Source organism: Mauremys mutica, chromosome 21, assembly GCF_020497125.1.
Source record: "Mauremys mutica isolate MM-2020 ecotype Southern chromosome 21, ASM2049712v1, whole genome shotgun sequence".
Lineage (NCBI taxonomy): Eukaryota > Metazoa > Chordata > Testudines > Geoemydidae > Mauremys > Mauremys mutica.
In genome coordinates, this window is record NC_059092.1 from 24,432,799 (window position 1) to 24,447,833 (window position 15,035).

A 15,035-nucleotide genomic window follows, 5' to 3' on the forward strand; every position below is an offset into this window, starting at 1 on the left:
TGGGAAGTGGCCCTGGTGTGGGAGGGAGGGTGCAGCTAGGACTCAGGGTCGGTGGCCGGGGTCACTGTGCATAGAGATGGGGAGGTTATATGGGGAGGGGGGTAATGAGCGGGAGAGGGAGGTCAAGAGTTATAATAATCATAATATTGGGGGGGGGTGTATAATGAAGTGAAACTGAGCAGAAAGAAAACTGGAGTGGAGGCTCTAAAGCAACAAGGCTTGGGTAGGGATTTGGGGTTAAAGGTCTGGGATCCCCCAGAGCTCTGGATCCCCAAACCTCTCCTCCCTCCCACTGACCCACCCAGCCCACTTCCCGGGTGCCCTTCCCCCACACTCCCCTCCCCTTCTTCCCATTACTCTCAGCCGGCATCACCTCCCGGCACCTTGGGAGATTCTTGTGTTCCCTCCTTGTCTCTCACAACCTCATCCCTCCCTGCTGCTTCTTAGCTCTAACCCTGCACACGCCCTCCCTGTGTCCTGGCACCCCAGAATTATCTACTCCCCCCTTTCCCCTCCCCTCCCACAGCTCTGTTCTCCCTTCACCCGTGGGCTCCAAAATGGCAACTTTATACACTCTCGTATCAAAAGAGGAGCTCACCTGACTGTCACACAAGCCATGCATGAGTCTTACACCTATTTACTCCATTTAGAATTCTACAGGAGGCGTATTTTCCTCCTACAATGAGGAAACGGCATGAAAGCTGTTGCGTCTCGGTGCCTCTCAAGTGGGCATGAACAAAGCTCTTCAGTCAGTATGATTGGCAGCTAAGTCATTTATTTCTCTCCAGCATATTTCATTTATACAATTAATGCAGGCAATCAAGCAATTGCTAATTGGTTAATAAGGTGCAGACAGGCACAGCTGTAACTTCATTGGCTATTTAACATCCTGGCCAACCCTCTAATTCATTATCCTATTATTGCCTCCCAGCAGATAAGAACTAGCTTCATCCTTGAAACTTGCATGTCAGTTTCTCACACTCTTATGCAAAACAATCCGACAGAAAGCGACAGTTATTAATGTAGTTATTAAGGTATCCTATAAGGATACATTCAATGCAATTTTCAAATGACTGTTGGCACCAAAAGGGCAAATGTCCAAAAATTATTTTAGTGGGTGGGAGATAAGGCAAAAAAAGGAGGGCAAGGGAACTTGTCAACACTTGTATGACGAATAAAGGTATAAAGTTATCAGTACTCAGGTTTTTTAGAGCCACTGGCCCCTGCTGCCGTGTGAACGAGCCTTCGGACTAGTGAGTGCCGCTGGGCTGGGAGTGAGAGCGGGGGTGTCTCACCCCCGACCCCCCCGCCACTCACCCCACAATAGACACTTCAATTACTGTTATTACTTCTTTTTACTGCCTGTCAAAATGCGCAAAGTGCACATAGTCTCTGTAATTTTATTCTTTCACATTCGGTCAGGATGACGGTGCTGGTATTTTAGCTTTCTAACTGGTCTGCACATTTCAAAATTTTATTTCTGTCTTATGCTTAAATTCAATTCTTTGAGTAATGAGTTCTAAAATGCCTCACCTGGCCTGGCTGGAGTAATTTTCATTATTACTGTAATTACCATATTGTGCTTTGTCATTCATTATTTAAATGGTACTAGCAAACAACAGACTGTACATTTTGCATGTACTTACCTTAGCAGGGCTTGTTAAAAAAAATTAGCTAAACTCAAAACTTTAGACACTGTGCAGATGAGGATCACTTATCTTCAGATTGTATTTTTAAATCTGTCTGTAAAGTAACTTAAAATGTCTATGAACATAAATCCAGTTCCAAGTATGATACTAATAGCAATGATGGAGTGAAATGTTAGTGAGTCACCTACATGATAGTGACCAGTTAACACAAATGCCAAAATAACTAGAGAAATAAATTCCCATTCGTAAAAAAGAGAAAAAAACTTGAATCCCCTATGTAAACTAAGTAAATATGTTTTCAGTGGAATGAAAAACAATTGACTAAAATAGAGGAGATAATGGCAGTAACATGGAGCGTGTCTGTTAGAGAAAGTAAGCAGATTTTTTTATTTATCTCTACTAAAGATGAGGTAAAAAGTATCAACCTTGTGTTTCTGATACCTGCATTAAAGCTCCAGAACTGATACCTCAAGGCTTGGGATAGGGAATATCTCGCTGTATTGTCTCCTAATTGTTCTAAATTTACTTTTAAATTTAATATGTGGCTATATTAAGATTATGGGAAAAGAGGTACCAAGTGATAACAGGGTGAACAATTAGCCGGAAGATTAATTTTAAATAAAAAAAATGTTGTAAAGGCGCCTCTGTTTCCAAATGTGCCTTAACCACAGGATACAGGTGGTGTGTCAATGCTAATGAGGTATAATCAGAATCTCATTATAAAAAGGGGGTGCCCAGAGCAGGAAAATTGAGCTCCCTATGGGAAATTCCAGCAGGAACCATCCCTCTACTGATGATCAATCCATGAGAGACACCTCAGACCCTAATACTATTGAACAGGATGTGAGTAGAACTAGAGGTGTAACTTTTGCACAGGTCTTTATAGAATGTCTATATGCTTGGGTATTCATAACCTTAACGGTAACTTCAATAAAACTTGTAAAACCGACTAGACCTTGTACCTGTGAATGTCTGTGTGGTCACTACCCTTGGTCTTTGTGTGTTCCTAGAGACTATATATTTGAAGTAAGTAGCAGAGGCGACTTTCACTCTGTTAAGCTTGAAACTGTCGCCACCAGAGCCGACCCTGCGGCGGTGTAATGCCACATTACAAACTGCACTTTAAATAAAATAAAAGGCTGCACAATACGCCACACACCAGGCCACCCTCACTTCTGCGCTGCTGCTGGCGGTGGAATTGCCTTCAGAGCTGGGCGCTCGGCCAGCACCCGCCGCTATCAGGCCGCCCTGCCAGTGCTGAATTTGTGCCATGGCTGAGCTCTGGCACCTCTTTCAATACAAATTAAGCAATAGAGGGAGGCATCGGGGCCTGGACGTGATGGTGGGGAGCCCGTGAGGGCCAGGGGTGATGGGGGGCACCAAAATACAAGTTTGCCCAAGGCGCCATTTTCTCTAAGGCCAGCCCTGGAGCTGGGTATGGGGGAGGGGCATATCCCCTGAGGCCGTGGTTCTCAAGCAGGGGTCCCTGGACCTCTGGGGGGCTGCGAGCTGGTTTCAGGGGCTCCTCCAAGCAGGGCCAGTGTTAGACTCGCTTGGGCCCAGGGCAGAAAGCCCAACCCTCCCTGCCTGGGGCCATGAGCCCTGTCACCAGGGGCTGAAGCCAAAGCTTGAGCAATTAGCTCTGTGGGGGTCCCTGTCACATGGGGCCCCAGGCAATACCCCTGTTTGCTACCCCCTAACACCAGCCCTGGCTTTTCTGTGCAGAAAACCAGGCATATGCAGGGCAGTGGGGGTTTTATAACATGTTGAGGGGCCTCAGAAAGAAAACAGTTGAGAACCCCTGACTAAGCCTCATTGGTGGGTGTCCCTCTACATCTCACAGCAGCCGCTGGTTAGTCGGGTGAGGCTCCAGCCCTGGGATTCTGCTCCCTTTACCTAGCCCCACCTAGGTGTGTTCTTTGCTCTTCCACAAATCAGAGCATTTCCACCTTCTAACCTCATGGGTCTGTTCCTAGAATGGAAGCCACATATTAAACAAGTCCCAACAGGTTTGCTACACCTTGGCTTCCTCCCATTCTCCACCTGTGAATTTCCTGCCCCGCTCCAACCTCCAAACCAGACTGCCCAAGCCTCCCACCTCCTGTGTATTTGCTGTCCCTCTCCCTCCACCAGCAACCCCCCATAATCCCTACCTGAACGGGCTCCTCTGCAGCCATTTCCCTTCTCTGTCCCATGGGAGGATGGGATGAGCTGGAGCGAGACGAGAGCATCATTCAGCAGCCTGGCCAGGCGAGAAGGGCAGTTGTGGAGGTTTCAGAACTGGCTTTAGTTCATTTCGCATCACAATTCCCCCAGGCCCTTTCCCTGCAGACAGACACCCGAGACTCTGCCATGCTGGGAAATGCTCGATCGCTTTATTACAGTGTAGACCTGACCCCTCCTGCCAGGGCTAAATCCACAGACATTTTTCAGCCTCCGCAGTAATAAAGTCTCTGAACAAAATGCTAGAAAGGAGCAGAACCAAAGGGGCTGGGTAGGCGCCATAGGGGACACTGGTTCCTCCTTCCCCACCGGTGCCTCTGCCATGCTCTGTGGCTGGCAGAGAACAGTCACCCCATCTCCACCCCAGAGGGAGCTGTGTCTCAGGGCTCCCCCAAACAGCACCCAGTAACCCCCATCCCCTTTGGGGAATGAATCAGGGCAACAATTTCCCACCCAAACAAGGACGAATTGCTGCAGATGAAATGGGGGGGTGGGGGGAAGCCCCCCAAATATGAGGAGAATTTAAATTGACATTTGAGAATTATGGAGAAAATCGGGAAAAATTAGAGACTAGAGAGTCAATAATTTTAGGAAAAACGAGGGATTCTCCTTGGGTTTGATAGTCCTGGGGGCAGCTCCTGGCTGCAGCGGAGAACAGCGGCTCCGCTCCGGCCCGGGCGGCTCCAGCGCTGCTGGCAGCACGTGGCCACCAGGGAGCACCTGCACCGCCCGGGCTTCTGCGTCACAATGTGCCAGAGCCCCGCCCCCAGGAGCTGCCCCGCCCCCGGGCTGTGCCAGAACCCCGCCCCCAGGAGCTGCCCCGCCCCCGGGCTGTGCCAGAGCCCCGCCCCCAGGAGCTGCCCCGCCCCCGGGCTGTGCCAGAGCTCCGCCCCCAGGAGCTGCCCCGCCCCTGGGCTGTGCCAGAGCCCCGCCCCCATGAGCTGCCCCGCCCCCGGGCTGTGCCAGAGCACCGCCCCCAGGAGCTACCCAATGTCCCATCTCTGGGCTTTGTTCTCCTGCCTCCTTCCCAGCACCCACTGCTCCCAGCTGCTCCCTTCCTCTGTCTGCAAACACCCGCCCGGGCGGGCTGCGGCGCTCGCTGGGGCTGTCTCCAGTGGCTGAAGTTGCCTCCATCTCTGCTTTACCTGGGGGGGGGAGAGACAAAGAGAGGAGATGGTCCCAGGGTGTGAAAGCAGAATTAGGGGGCAGGGAAAGAAGGACTGTTTGGAAAGGTGGGTGTTTTGCGAGGGGGGAGGGTGATCCAGAGGGAGTCAGAAGAAGTTGGGCAGCAGAGGCTCAGATAAATGGAGGGGAACCCCCGGGGTGTCCCAGTGTTGGCCAGGGTGTGTACAGCACCTAGCGCAATATGGGACCCTGATCTCAGTCATGGTCTGTGCAGCACCTGGGAGCTCTGATGTCTGTTTCCTGATCACAGGCACTGGGAATGGAGAGAGGGAAAACCTCAGCACCTGAAGGGTTAATGCAGCCTTGTGTGCAACCCCCACTGGGTGGGGCTGCTGCTCTTCTGAGGGGTTCTTTTAACAGACAAACATCACAATCCCAGCCCCATAGGGTGTAGTGGTCAAGATTCCTGGTTTTAACCCAGGCAGCCTGGGTTTAATTTCCAGTGTGGGAATCATGCAGAGTTTTTGCTCAGAGGGGAGGAAGGGAATGGGGAGGGATCCTGGAAGCAGGGCATTTGGACAGTGCTGGGAGGGGATCCCAGAAGTGGGAGTGGGGGGCAGAGCTCTGAGGGGAGATCAGGGAAGGATCCCAGCTGTGTGGGAAGTGGGCAGTATGGAGAGTCCAGGCCTGGCATGAGGAGTGGGAAGAGGGAATTTGTCCCTCTAAACTCACCCCTGCAGAGTAGGCAGGACTGGAAGAATTACATGTTTGTTGGTAAATGTCAATTTCAGTGTAAACACACGAGCCAATGGCAAAATATTTCCATCGATAATAATCAAAATTGACACATGGGCAAAGTAAGAAACATGCTGCTTGAGAACGTGTCCTGTTCTAATCCTATAGGGGTCCCTTCTGCCTTAGGCACCACCATGTGGACGTTTCATTTCCCTCCCCATTTTCACACAGAGACACAATTTCCTTTGCATGGATCCATGAACAGCAAAACCTCCCTGTGTCTCTTGTCTGAGCCAGGGCAATTGATTCCATTGAGACCTTCTCTCCTGCAGGGGCGGCTCTACAAATTTGGCCGCCCCAAGCAGTCATGCACGGGAGGCGCCCCGGAGCCGCGGGAGCAGCGGACCTCCCGCGGGCATGACTGCGGACGGTCCGCTGGTCATGCGGCTCGGCTGGACCTCCTGCAGCTGCTGACGGTTCGCAGGTCCGGCGGCTCCGCTTGAGCTGCCGCAGGCATGCCTGCGGGAGGTCCAGCAGAGCCGCGGGACCAGCGAACCGTCCGCAGTCATGCCTGCGGCAGGTCCACTAGAGCCGCGGGACGAGCGCCCCCTCCGCAGTCATGCCTGCGGCAGGTCCGGTCGTCCCGGGGCTCCGGTGGACCTCCCGCAGGCATGACTGCGGCAGGTCCGCCGGCCCAGCCTGCCGCCCCCCCGGGAAAGGGCCGCCCCACGCGCGTGCTTGCCGCGCTGGGGTCTGGAGCCGGCCCTGCTCTCCTGCAATGGCAATCGTCAGACAGAGGGGACGTGGCCACTTTTCCCTGGCAGTGAGATATTCACTTTCCTCTTTCTTCATGCTGCTGTTGTTATTCCATGAATCATCAAGGATGGAATAAAAAGCTGAGTTTACTCCAATGTGAGGAAAGAAAGGAGCCACCAACTCCCTGAAAACTCTCAGTGCCCAAAGAAAACCTGCCCCTGCTATTGGAATCACTGATGTGTTGGTGGCTTGTTTATTTACACTGAGGATTGAGTCCTGCTTTGTGCACTGTGTCTGAGAATGAAAATCCTAAACCACCCTTGGAAATAACGAATGCGGCAGGACGTGTTACTGTCCCTGCCCCAAAGCAGACAGACCCATGGAGAAATGCCGTTGAGACCAGGGTAATACTTCCCTGCGGTTTCACCATTTCCACTTGTAACCCCTTTGGGGTCTAGAGAGCATGGCCCCTTTAAATCTTTTTCCCAAGGGGGAGGGGGAGAGTAAGAAAAAGGAGGGAAACTCCAGGGGGCAGGGCTGGAGCTGGAGGGAGAGAGCGTACACCAAAACAGGTGCTTGCGTGAGCTGTTGAATGATTTTATGGAAAGCTTCTTCACACTCAGCAGTCCACCGTTTTCCAAAAGGTGCACCCACATTGAAGTATTTATGGTGAGGTGAGTTCCCCTTCTTCTTATTTGTGGGGGGGTATCCCTTGGTGAGCTCTGTGAGTGCATGTACGATGTGCGAAAAGTTCTTGATAAACTTGCGGTAATAGCCACAGAATCCCAGAAATGACCTTAATTCCTTGAGAGTTGTGGGCCTCGGCCAGGTAGTTACCGCCTTCACCTTCTCTGGGTCTGTAGCTATACCATCTGCAGACACTATGTGTCCCACATACCGCACGGATGTCTGGCAGAAGATGCACTTGTCTAAGGATAACTTGAGGCCAGCTTGTTCCAAACGATCCAGGACTTTGCACAGCCGAGTCTCGTGTTCTTCTAAAGTGCGCCCGAACACTATAATGTCATCCAGGTATACCAGACACTCCAACAGGTGCATGTCCCCTACCACCCGCTCCATGAGTCGCTGAAATGTGGCTGGAGCTCCAGATACAACTTGAGGCATGCGATTAAATTGGTAAAATCCTAAAAGGCAGATGAATGCTGTCTTCTCCCGGTCCTCGGGTGCCATGGGCACTTGATAGTATCCACTGCGGAGGTCAAGGACAGAGAACCATTGGCCATTATCTTTGAAAACTCATGGCGATCGGGGGAGGTCCCGGATGACTGGAAAAAAGCTAATGTAGTGCCCATCTTTAAAAAAGGGAAGAAGGAAGATCCAGGGAACTACAGGCCAGTCAGTCTCACCTCAGTCCCTGGAAAAATCATGGAACAGGTCCTCAAGGAATCAATCCTGAACCACTTAAAGGAGGGGAAAGTGATCAGGAACAGTCAGCATGGATTCACCAAGGGCAAGTCATGCCTGACTAACCTAATTGCCTTCTATGATGAGATAACCAGCTCTGTGGATGAGGGGAAAGCAGTGGATGTGCTATTTCTGGATTTTAGCAAAGCTTTTGATACAGTCTCCCACAGTATTCTTGCCAGCAAGTTAAAGAAGTCTGGGCTGGATGAATGGACGGTAAGGTGGATAGAAAACTGGCTAGATGGTCGGGCTCAACGGGTAGTGATCAATGGTTCCATGTCTAGATGGCAGCCGGTATCAAGTGGAGTGCCCCAAGGGTCGGTGCTGGGGCCGGTTTTGTTCAATATCTTCATTAACGATCTGGAGGATGGTGTGGACTGCACCCTTAGCAAGTTTGCAGATGACACTAAACTGGGAGGAGTGGTTGATACGCTGGAGGGTAGGGATAGGATACAGAGGGACCTAGACAAATTAGAGGATTGGGCCAAAAGAAATATGATGAGGTTCAACAAGGACAAGTGCAGAGTCCTGCACTTAGGACGGAAGAATCCCATGCACTGCTACAGACTAGGGACCGAATGGCTGGGTAGCAGTTCTGCAGAAAAGGACCTAGGGGTTACGGTGGACGAAAAGCTGAATATGAGTCAACAGTGTGCCCTTGTTGCCAAGAAGGCTAATGGCATTTTGGGTTGTATAAGTAGGGGCATTTCCAGCAGATCAAGGGATGTGATCATCCCCTCTACTCAGCACTGGTGAGGCCTCATTTGGAGTACTGTGTCCAGTTTTGGGCCCCACACTACAAGAAGGATGTGGATAAATTGGAGGGAGTCCAGCGGAGGGCAACAAAAATGATTAGGGGGCTGGAGCACATGACTTATGAGGAGAGGCTGAGGGAACTGGGATTGTTTAGCCTGCAGAAGAGAAGAATGAGGGGGGATTTGATAGCTGCTTTCAACTACCTGAAAGGGGGTTCCAAAGAGGATGGATCTAGACTGTTCTCAGTGGTAGAAGATGACAGAACAAGGAGTAATGGTCTCAAGTTGCAGAGGGGGAGGTTTAGGTTGGATATTAGGAAAAACTTTTTCACTAGTAGGGTGGTGAAGAACTGGAATGGGTTACCTAGGGAGGTAGTGGAATCTCCTTCCTTAGAGGTTTTTAAGGTCAGGCTTGACAAAGCCCTGGCTGGGATGATTTAGTTGGGTTTGGTCCTGCTTTGAGCAGGGGGTTGGACTAGATGACCTCCTGAGGTCCCTTCCAACCCTGAGATTCTATGATTCTATGATTCTATGAACCAGCAGCTACCATTCAAGCTATCCAAAGCGTCATCCACCCGGGGCATTGTGTATTGGTCAGGGATCGTCCGCCGGTTCAGAGTGCGATAGTTGACGCACATGCGCACCTTTCCACTTTTATTTCGTACTACGACGATCGGCGATGCGTAGGGGCTCCTGGATTCCTCAATGATACCTGCTTGAACCAGTTCCTGTAGGTGCTGCCTCACATCTTCAATATCAGCGGGGGCTAATCGTCTTGACCTCTCTCTAAAAGGCCGACCATCCTGCATTTGGATATGGTGCTCCACATCATGTGCACACCCAACATCCCATTCGTGCATAGAGAAAACAGCCTTCCTCTTGATTAACTTCTCACACAGGCGGTCCTTCCACTCAGCAGGAATGGGGGAATCCCCAAACTGGAAACTATCCCTCCCAAAAGGCCTAGCCTTGGTCTTCTCTTGGGATGGGGGCCCCCTGGCTCGCTGGTATGCAGCTTTACATAAAGCATGCATTGGCAGCTCCTGCAGATAGTTCCCTGCCATCTCACGGCATTTCCACGCCAACCTCTGGAACAGGTTTGCATTTGTCCCTAGGATTAAAGGTGCATACTTTCTTCCCTTTGGATCTGGGCAGACCAGCGCCAAAGTTTCTATTTCTTGGTTTACCCCCGCAACGTTCTTTGGGAACTGAACATTTAACAGGATATATCCCCGATAGGGGCAGGAGTCACAGCCAATTCCCCAGACTGTCAGGCCAGACAGGGGACGCAGGGGCAAGTGCTGCAGGTGTTCTCGGTAGTAAGATTCATAAAGTATGGTGACCTGTGATCCACTGTCCAGCAATACCTCACACAATCGTCCTTCTATATGAACAGGTACTATAGCTTGGGGGCCTATCAGCCCACGTGGGTAGCCTCTGTTTGTGGTTTTTTCTGGGGAGCCTTGGAATTTCAGGGTCTTGGGTTGCTCCTTCCCCAAGCCCTGTTGGTGATTCCCTGAAGCCTCCTAATGGTCTGCTGCAATCTCTGAGATACCCTTGCATGATCTGTCTTGTTTTGACAGTCGAAGGCATAGTGACCATCTCTTCCACAGTTATAATAGAAACCTTCACGCTGGCTATCACTCCTCCTGCTACTCTCCTCTCTTGAGGATGGCACAGTATGTCCCTGAGCTTTCATCATGGCCACTTCTTGGGTCAAATCTCTCAGTGCTGCTGCCACTGATGGGGCATCTTCCATCTCTCCAAGCACTGTGGTGGTGTGACTCCCTGCCATCTTCGGCTGCAACACTGCATCCGCTTGCAACAATCCCTCCTCCTCCTCACGTATCTCTCGAATGAGCTTGTGGAATGGGGGTGGGTTTTGGGCCCGCTCCCTCAGCTGCAGTTTCCACAACATCAACCCATCTTGTCGGGTGCCCCGGAGGATTTGGTCCAACCTAGCGAAATCAATGCGCTTGGTGGGGATGCCTTCCTTCCGCACTACCTGCTGTAGCAAATCCTCTAGTCTCCTGATGAAATCAGACAATCGTTCGTGGGGCTCCTGATAGGTATGGCGGAAACGATAATACAGGTCTTCACTGCTATCAGTAGCACCGTAGACACTCTCAAGAGCGGTTAAATAGTCTTGCACTGTGGCAGCTGGTTGTGAGTCTTTCAGGGCTCGGATAATTCGCATGGCAGGTCCCCTCAGACTCTCAAGCACCCGTTTCCACTTCTCAGCATCAGAGCATTCCCACTCTTGGACAAGTGGCACCGTAAAATCCCTCCAGGTTTCATAATCATCCTCCCCTGAGGGTACAGGTGACACCCCCGAGAATGAACGTAGCCGCTTGTATGGAGCACTGTCATATACCGGCTTCAATGCATCTTTGAGAGCATTTCCCAGCTCTTTGGCCCATCCCACCAGGCTGGGAGCTGCAGGTGTTGGAGCCCCTCCTAATGCTAAAATTAATTCTTCTCTTGTCTGCTTCTCATCTACCATCAGAGCTTGACAAAGTGCCCAAAGATGTGAAAGTAGAAGGTATCCCCTGGACAATTCTCAGGGCAGAGCAGTCCCCTCCTAGTGTGCCTGAGTCACTTGAGGTGGATTCTTTAGCACAGAAATTGCAAGCTCTGATGGTAGATGAGAAGCGGACAAGAGAAGAATTAATTTTAGCATTAGGAGGGGCTCCAACACCTGCAGCACCCAGCCTGGTGGGATGGACAAAAGAGCTGGGAAATGCTCTCAAAGATGCATTGAAGCCGGTATATGACAGTGCTCCCTACAAGCGATTATGTTCATTCTCGGGGGTGTCACCTGTACCCTCAGGGGAGGATGATTATGAAACCTGGAGGGATTTTATGGTGCCACTTGTCCAAGAGTGGGAATGCTCTGATGCTGAGAAGTGGAAACGGGTGCTTGAGAGTCTGAGGGGACCTGCCATGCGAATTATCCGAGCCCTGAAAGACTCACAACCAGCTGCCACAGTGCAAGACTATTTAACCGCTCTTGAGAGTGTCTATGGTGCTACTGATAGCAGTGAAGACCTGTATTATCGTTTCTGCCATACCTATCAGGAGCCCCACGAACGATTGTCTGATTTCATCAGGAGACTAGAGGATTTGCTACAGCAGGTAGTGCGGAAGGAGGGCATCCCCACCAAGCGCATTGATTTCGCTAGGTTGGACCACTCAGTGCAGGCAGAGAACCCTGTACCCCAAACAGCCACTTTAAACCCAGATGCACTTGAATTCGTGCCTCAAGGACCCATCATCTTGCCTCCATGTCCAGTGGTGTCACCTCAGCCAACATCCGACAGCCAGCCTAGACGTTCCTCTAGGGAAGGGAAGCCCAGGTGTGTGCTGACGTATGATCGTTTAGGGGAACCCAGTGACCTAGAGATTCCTGGGGTGCCACGGGGGGCGAGCTGCCTCATGGGAAACCTGTTCCACCCCTCGGGGTCCTGTGGGATGGATGATGGGAATGCTTCTGACGAATGGGGGCCCTGGGTCTCCTGCTGGGGATCCATGGCTTAAAGTTGCCTACCTTGATGGGGACATCAAGGATTATTTCTTTTGGGGGGGGAGAGTGTAACCCCTTTGGGGTCTAGAGACCATGGCCCCTTTAAATCTTTTTCCCAAGGGGGAGGGGGAGAGTAAGGAAAAGGAGGGAAACTCCAGGGGGCAGGGCTGGAGCTGGAGGGAGAGAGAGGAGAGCAGCATGGCTGGCCCTGGAGAAGGAAGCAGAGAGAACCTGCCGGAGGCCTGAGGAGGACAGGCCCGATCGGGGACCCCCCAGGACAGGAGCCAGGAGCAGCCCTGTGCCGGGGGCAATCACCCGAGAAGGACAGGCCGGAGCTGGACCCAGGATCAGGCTGCCCAGAGCTGTGTGGGGCTGGGAGCACGGGGGCTGGTGGCTCTGCACTGGGAACAAGGAGGGAGGCTGCTAGCCAGTTCAGTGGGGAGGGGGTCGCTCTGGGGGGCTTTGCAGAGAGCAGCAGCAGAGGGCACCAGAGGGGTTTGCTGGGGACAGTTCACTGGCGCAGAAGACGACCAGGAGCCCCCAAGACTCACCACCGGACTGGAACTTTGCTCAGACCTCCTGAACTCTGTGCGCAGACACATTGCTCAGTGTCTGTCCTGTCAGACTGTGCTACCACTGGGCCTGTGCGGCCTTGGTTTGGATGCAGCCCTGTTTTACTGCTCCCCCTATATTTCCCCTTGTTGTTTTTCTCCTCCCATCCCTCTGTAAATAAATATCTCCCTTTGTTACATCCATTGTACTTTTCCTGTGGGGGTGTGTGTTCACTCTGGGGGGTTTGGAACAGGTGCCCCTGGGGTGGAAGGGATTTCTCCTGCTGCGTTCCTGCGCGCGCTGTCTCTTGGCCAGAGCTGCCTGCAGAGCAGACTCCATCTTGGCCACGAGGGCGCTAAAGTTACACACTCGCTAAACTCCCTCCCACCCTTCTGGGCTCCTAGAGCAGGGGACGGAGCCTGAGCCCAGACACGGACACTGCAACTTTACAGCCCAAGCTGCATGGCCCTGATTAATCCGACACGGGCCAGTCGTGGGTGTTTCATTGCACTGGAGACGTAGCCTAACGTTATGTCTACACTGTGATTAACACACCCAGGCACCTGTCCCAAAGCCCGGGTCAGCTGACTCACGCTTTTCGGGCTCGGGCTGCAAGACTATAAAATTACAGTGCAGACAGATGGGCTTGAGCCCAACCTCTGAGGCCCCATGAGGGTTTCTGAACCCAGGCTTCAGCGTGAACACAAATATCTGCACCACAGTTTTTAGCCCCTCAGCTTTAGCTCCATGAGCCCAAGTCAGATGACCCAGGCCAGCCCTGCTGCCATCTTTATCCCAGGAGAGATGGACTCTAAGGGTACATCTCCATTGCAATGGAAGCCCAGGTGTGGCACGCTGTGCTCAAAGCAGCACCCTGCAAGCCCCATATTCACCACTCTCATATAAGGATGATGTGGTTTGTACAAAGTCTGCCTGGTGAGGTATCATTTCAAAAGTCTTGAGCTGGTGAACATTAATATCGTGTTGGATTGTGTGTGCTCGCATTGGTTGGGAAGTTATGAAGTTTTGCTCTGTGTGCGTTACTGAGATATGTTATGAGGTTGGAAAATGCCCCCCACCAGCCTTTCAGGTGCAACAAGGGAGGAGCCAGACTTGCTGCTGGCCCATTGAGGGGATCCACACTCCCAAGGACTATCCCAGGAACCGTGTACAATGCAGGCTTCTCCGAGATAGCACAGCGACAATGGACACTGCTTGACTCACATCGTAGCAAAGGAGCTTCCTAGCAAGTTGGCAGAAACTATGAAAGAGGGGAAGAGACATCATGACTTGGCCTCTCTCCCCCACAACTCAGCAGCTGGAAACACACCTGGAAGACAAAGACTGAACTGAACTGATTCAGAAACCAGAAGAGAATAATAACAATAATACTTTCAAACCAAAGTCCCCAAACAGACTCGTATTGGTTTTTTGGCAGAAAATCTTCAGTTTGGGGAATTTTGTTTTCTCAGTCAGACCTTGCCAAGGGAAGCAGGGAGAAAATGTTTGAGTTGCCTCCTTCAGAACAGCTTGGCCTAGACACTGGCTCTGGTTCAGTGCTCTGGCCTTGCTCGGGTTGAGGGTATTTTAATAATTTGGGCAGGTCCCAGGGTGTTTGGGGGAGATGATGAGGATGTTCCCTTTTGAGATAAAAACTAAGAAATACAGCACTAGAGATTTTTTTTTAAGAAATCTAGGATTTAGATGTTTTATTTAAAGCAAGGGAGTTCTGAGTTTCTGTTTGCAAGAAGCAACATTGTTTGATCTGTCTTTGTACCAAGGGGGGTATGGTTGTCTATAAAGGAGGGGTGATGACTAAATGCATCCGATGAGGATGAGATGCGAACCCATGCGTGCAGAGCACAATGGATTAGTAGTCCATCAACTTAACCACTCGGCCACCTCATCTGAGCTGTCAAGTAAGAGACAGGAGGAGAAATCTAAGGCCAGCAGAGCTAGGGACAATAAGGAGTTTTTAAATACTAAGCGGAAGCAGGGGCTGAATGAGCTCCCCCCTCACATCTAGTGAGGAGCTGGGGGAAAGACTTCAGGAACAGATCGTGTTTGCACAGACACACCTACTCTGCCTAGTTATGCAGCATGATGGGACCACTTTCCCAAAATGACCAGTTTTGGCTGGTGGCGGGTTACAAATCACTTTAGGATTGAGTGGAATGAAATGTTATTATCCTTCCTGCATGAGTGAAGGGCAGCAGAACATACCTAGGCCGTCCTGATGGAGGGGTGGGTGGGTGAGGAATAGCTTTTATTGGACTTTGTAGAAGTGATTGA

General features: G+C 51.3%; 1 non-coding gene across 1 annotated transcript; it reads right to left on the reverse strand.

The window, feature by feature from the left end:
- Positions 1–14,569: 14,569 nt before the first annotated feature.
- TRNAS-ACU lies at positions 14,570–14,651 on the reverse strand. Its single transcript has one exon. It is a non-coding gene; the product is annotated as a tRNA-Ser (tRNA).
- Positions 14,652–15,035: the final 384 nt, after the last annotated feature.